The sequence below is a fragment of the Humulus lupulus genome, chromosome 5 (genome assembly GCF_963169125.1).
Source record: "Humulus lupulus chromosome 5, drHumLupu1.1, whole genome shotgun sequence".
Lineage (NCBI taxonomy): Eukaryota > Viridiplantae > Streptophyta > Magnoliopsida > Rosales > Cannabaceae > Humulus > Humulus lupulus.
In genome coordinates, this window is record NC_084797.1 from 68,470,368 (window position 1) to 68,476,507 (window position 6,140).

The window sequence follows — 6,140 nt, forward strand, 5'->3', positions numbered from 1 at the left end:
CGTGGTTCAGTGGTTAAAATCCACCTAGTCCACGAGTCAATATTATTACTTTTCTCAATTTCTGCAGAGTTTCGGTAATACAAAAAATAGTCCTCCCATTTTTCCAGTCCAATATTCCTAGTATTTATAGGGAAATTCCATGGACAGATTTGGGTAACCACGTAGATAAATAAGGTATATAATTAATACAGAATATTCCCATTTACATTGGGATATGATTTAATAACAGAATAAACATACTCCTGCAATCTCAGATAATAAATGATAGATATGTGTTGAAGCGGGTCTTCGCCAACAGGTAATTACGAAAAAAGAGAAAGGGATTAGTGCCTAGGTTGAACTGAAATATATAAACGATCTTAGAAATGAAATTGTGACTCGGTATACGTTTTTTTGAGTGGTTCAAAGGTTAAAATCCTTCTACTCCACTAGTCAGTATTATTGCTATATACTGGATATTTGATTACAGGGTCTTTCTTACAATTGAGAATCCAACCTCTGTTAACTCCCAAGGTCTCCATATTTATAGGAGAAGGCACCTGGGAGTTGGTAAGAAGGTCATCCCATGACCTTCTTACCTATCATGTCAACTCTGTGACATTCATGATTAATTCCTAAACCTGACACGTAAGTGTGGTCAAATCAATAGGTAAGGAGATAATGGGCCGCACGGCCCAACCCAGTCATGGGTGTCTGAATACGCACGTTCTTGCAGCGTGTCCGAGAAGTCAGGGATATATCAAACACGTGATGTCTGATATATGCACGTTTACCTTGCGTGGTTGAATTTATAAAAGGTCACAGCCTCCAACTCTAGCTCGCGCCACGAGCTGGATGTTTACCTCGACCTGTAGCCTTCAGGGTCCAGATTCGGTCCTTAGGCAATCTTGGCGAACCCTTAGGTTACCCCGAGCTAAGGAGGTAGGACCTTACGATGGCAGCTCCGGTCTTGGGGATGTCTGCCTGGTAATCATGATCAGGTCGTACCTCAGCTCGCTAATCAGCCCGTGGGAAAATCAGGGTGTACATCTGCCCCCCAAGTCCCTGCTCGTGGCACACGACATCTTGTAAGGCCACAGTAGCGGCTTTTAGGCTTCCCCATGAACTCTTCACATTCCACCTTTTATGCAGGCCCCTAGTACATGGATCATCGTGGTTGGGGACGGTATGTCTTCTGAGAACCGCATTTAATGGCCTAGCCTATACCCAGCCGTCGTTTCGTATATCGAGTGGAGGGCCTTGGATCCCACATCAGGGCAATCCAACGACCCTCTTCACGTGACCCTTCACGCATATAAAAAGGGGTGGCCACCCTACGCATGGGCCACCATTTCATTCGAAATTTCTCAGAAACTCTCTTCTTCTTCTCTCTTCGTCTGAGAAGAAAAAACCCTCTTCTTTCCGTCAGTCACCCTCAGCGTTCAAGAAGCTCAGGCGTAAGGATTCCTTCGAAGCTTTGGAAACAAATACTCCGACGAAGCCCCAACCTAGGCGACTGCAACACCCACCTTCCAGCCAAACACTCTGTAAGTCTCCTGACTGTGCATGTTTTGAAAATATTTTTCACTGTAGCTTAGGTAAATATTTACTGTAGCCGCATGCAAGGGTTTACTGGATTTTGTGGGTAAGAAGGATGAAAGCCTTTTAGGTTAGGGTATATATATTTTTTTTGCAGTAGGATCGCTTAGGAATATGGTTTACAGGATGCCTTTTCTGGGGAAAATTTCTGGGCAGGATTTTTGGTATTTTGGATGCAAAACCGGGTAGCTTAGGGGACATGCTTCACAGGCGGTTTTGCCTTTCATGCCTATTGGAACTTTCCCTCCAAGGAAAAATTTTAACCTGACCCTCCTGACACATGAATTCCGAGTAATCGGGGATCTGTTGGGAGCACAGTCGCGTGTTCATAGAACCGCGTGGCCTCACTCTCCACGGGATGGGCTTACCTTAGCTCGTGCAAAGAACATTTGATTTTTCCTCATGCCCAGATCGCCTTTTCTGAAATCTTTTCTTTTGTTCGCTAGGCGACCGGATGGCACCGAAGAAGAATGCTCCAAAGAAGACCACAGGCAGCTCGGCTTCCTAGCAAGACAAGAGAAAAGCGGTGATGCCCGAATCTCCAATCCCAAACTTTGGGCCAGCGGTGGAGCAGGAGCTCGAGGTGGCTCCTGACGTGTTCTTTGAGGCGGAGAGGATCGTCTCAAAGATTACCGACCAGACGAAGGTCAACAAAATCTTCCTCTTCCACAACATTGGGCTGGGGAGAGCATCAGTGATTGCCCGACCTCCCGCAGAGGGCGAGCGGAGCTGCGCGTCGCTTAACTAGGCCTTCGTGGCCTGGAGCGATGAGCACTTCAAGGCGGGGGCCTTCCTCTCGCTCGATCAGTATTTTGCTGACTTCCTCAATTATGTGAAGTTGGCCCCCTTCCAGCTCCCCCCCAACTCTTATCGGCTGTTGGCGGGGTTAAGGTATTTATTTTTGAAACAGGAGTGGGAGGTCCCCACTCCTGCAGACATTTTGTACTTTTTCTGCCTCAGGCCAGCCTGGATTAGCGAGGTCGAGGCGACGTGTTTTATTACTTAACCCGATTCCCCAACACGGCTGTGGTCATCGAGCTGCCCAGCCACCCCAACGACTTTAAAGATCAATTCTTTACGTCGACGGGGTTCAGAAACTGCGAGCTCCACTACTTCAATCGTCCTCGTAAGTGCTTTTCATCCTTAGCTCATAAGTTAAGTATCGTTTAGCTCCTCCTGTATCCTTTTCTGACTTAGATTAATCCCGCAGCTATCTTTGCGAGGACAGAGAAATTTGTGACCCTCGGGGCCCAGTATGAGAGACTGGCGGGCTTGCCCCCCAGCGAGAAGGATTATCGCGTGCTCGTAACAGACGAGATGATGGTGGTCTGCAAGCTAATTTTACCAAATCAGACTTTAAACCTAAGGAGGCCCCGGGGGCCTCCCCCAGCCCGCGACACCAGACCTACCATCGTGGAGGAGGTCGCGGGGGACGAAGATGAGGAGTACGATGACGACGAAGTTCCCCTCGTGAGGAACAGGAAGCGAGCGTTGGAGGTTGCCCAGAAGACGGACGAGGAGAGGATCCGGTCCGGAGCAGCCGCGGGTCCTTCTGGCCAAGGTAACCCTTATATGTTTAGGAATTTAGATAGGGCCATTGCCGACCCCCGGCTAGCTAGGTTCAATCCCAGACAGATCGTCCAACGTCACCGAAGGGATCCGGACCTGGACACAACCCTGCTCCACTGTGTCGACCAGCTCGTGCTGGATTACCAAGATAGCCAACCTAGGGGTACCGTAGTTGTAGATAACACCCTAGCCTTTAGTTCGATCTTATTTGAGGAGTATGGGACCAATCTTCGGTCATGGCCATCACTCCGGAGGGGCACCGCAGCTCCGGGGCTTAGGCAATATGTAGAGGAATCTAGTCCGGAACTAGAGTCGGATCCAGAACTTACGCCAGCTCGGGATATAATCGACCTAGATTCTCCCGCGGGAGCTCCGGAGCCGATGGTCGTAACCATAGGTTCTTCTAGCTCGGGGGGTAGGATCCCTTTTAGTATACATATACTTGATTTTCTCCTTTTTCCCCTTGTGTTTTTGTTTCTGTAAGACTGCTAACTTTGGTGTTAACCAATTCTTTGTTTGGACAGAAGAGATGTCTCAGCCCGAAGAGAGTCTGCGAGGTGCGTTCTCTGGGGGGAACCCCTCAGCCGGGGCCTCTGGGCCAAAAATGAAGAAGCTCCGGACGTTGAAAAAAGCTGCCAGAACCCCAACTAAGTCTCCTACAAAGGAGAAGGAGCAGCCCCACGCCGCTCAGGTCGCGGGAACTAATCCTCCCGCTGCTGGGGGGAGGAACAGGCCCCCACCCCCTCCGCGAGCTCCGACCACCGCCCGGGACACAGGAACGGAGCTCGAGGCTTCGGCGATTGTACCCTTCGAGGTACGCATCCCAGTCAATCCCCAGGACCTGGAGAAGATTCCAGAGGCCTTCCAGGAAACAGTGTATGAGTCGGCGAACTACGCCGTCAACCACATATACAAGTTCAACGAGAAGGAGCTCCGGGCCATCGAGACCAGGAGCCCGGTGGGCGTGATGGAGTCTTCACTAGGCATGGCCCTAACGGTAAGTTAACCTCAACCTGTCATGGTTTTTGACTATCCTGCCTTACCCTGTTTTTCCCTTCTCTTCTTTTTTTTTTCTAAGGCATGTGTCTCTTCGTTTTCGCAGAGCGTCGTTGCCCTTCATCGGAGCATCGCCAGGACCAAAACTCAGCTCGAGGAGATGAGGAACGAGCACCAGACGGCCGTTGCCACCCACCAGGCTTCTCTGTAGGCGGCTAAGGATGCCTTGGCGGCATCGGAGGCCGAGCTGCAAGAGACTCGCTCGAAGATTCAAGAGCTCGAGACCGCCCTCGCCACTGCGCGGGTAGACCTAGATGCCACGAAGGCGGAGGCTAAGGCCGAGCTGGCGACCGAGCGGGCAACTTCAGAGGCCGCCATGGAAGACATGTTCTACCATTGCTGGGCTTATAACCAGGATGCCGACTTCTCCTTCCTAGCAGCGAACATCTGGGAGCGCTTGCTGGTGAAGTTCCGAGCTCGCCTCGATAAAGAAGCGCCCTCCGAGACCGGGGAAGGCTCCGGGGCAGTCGAGCAGGGCGAGACGGCGACCTCCAAGGGGCCACCTGGCGGAGCTTAGGGCCTTCCTCTCTCGTGCCCTTTCCTTCAATATTTTTATTTTTTTGTGTAACCTTTGCATGAGGTGCTTCCACCTCGAGACAATTTAACTCAATTTTACTGTTAATTGATTTACTTCCCTTTGCCTCTACGCATTTTAGTTACAATTTTGAAAAACTTAGTTCGCGTTAATTTTTATCTATATCTCGTGCTCTTTAAGAAGAACAACAATCAATAGATTTAAATCAACTTCTAAGTTTTATGACCTGGTTATATCCAGGAACTTAATTTGAAAACTTAGTTCGTGTCAATTTTTATCAATATCTCGAGCTCTTTAAGAAGAACAACGATCAATCGATATGAATCAACTTCTAAGTTTTATGACCTGGTTATATCCAGGAACTTAATTTGAAAACTTAGTTCGTGTCAATTTTTATCAATATCTCGAGCTCTTTAAGAAGAACAACGATCAATCGATATGAATCAACTTCTAAGTTTTATGACCTGGTTATATCCAGGAACTTAATTTGAAAACTTAGTTCATGTCAATTTTTATCAATATCTTGAGCTCTTTAAGAAGAACAACGATCAATTGATATGAATCAACTTCTAAGTTTTATGACCTGGTTATATCCAGGAACTTAATTTGAAAACTTAGTTCGTGTCAATTTTTATCAATATCTCGAGCTCTTTAAGAAGAACAACGATCAATCGATATGAATCAACTTCTAAGTTTTATGACCTGGTTATATCCAGGAACTTAATTTGAAAACTTAGTTCGTGTCAATTTTTATCAATATCTTGAGCTCTTTAAGAAGAACAACGATCAATCGATATGAATCAACTTCTAAGTTTTATGACCTGGTTAAATCCAGGATATGACTTAGTTCGTGTTAATCCTTACCAATATCTCGCGTTTTTTAAGAAAAACAACGATCAATCGGTATGAATCAACTTCTAAGTCATTAAGGCGACCTGGTTATATCCAGGTACCATATGCCCCCCAAGTAACTGGGAAAGGGTCTTTCGTGGTTACTTCAGATTACACATGAAAAAAAAAAAACAGGTACAAACATAAACAAAAAGTTTATTCTCATTGCGTAATACATGAAAAATGGCCTTTCAGGCCTTACAAGTGAATCATTGATAATATTTCTTTAAATGGATGGCGTTCCAAGTCCGTGGGACTGCCCCTCCATCAAGCCGAGCTAACTTATAAGTTCCCTCCTTAATGACCTCGATAACTTGATATGGTCCTTCCCAGTTCGGTTCCAAGACTCCATCCTTGGGGTCCTTACTGGCCAAGAAAACTCTCCTGAGGACCAGGTCGCCAACGCTAAAGGCGCGATTTTTGACTTTTGAGTTGAATTAGCGGGTGATCTTCTGTTGATATTGTGCGAGCCGGAGCTACGAATCTTCTCGTCTTTCATCAATCAAGTCTA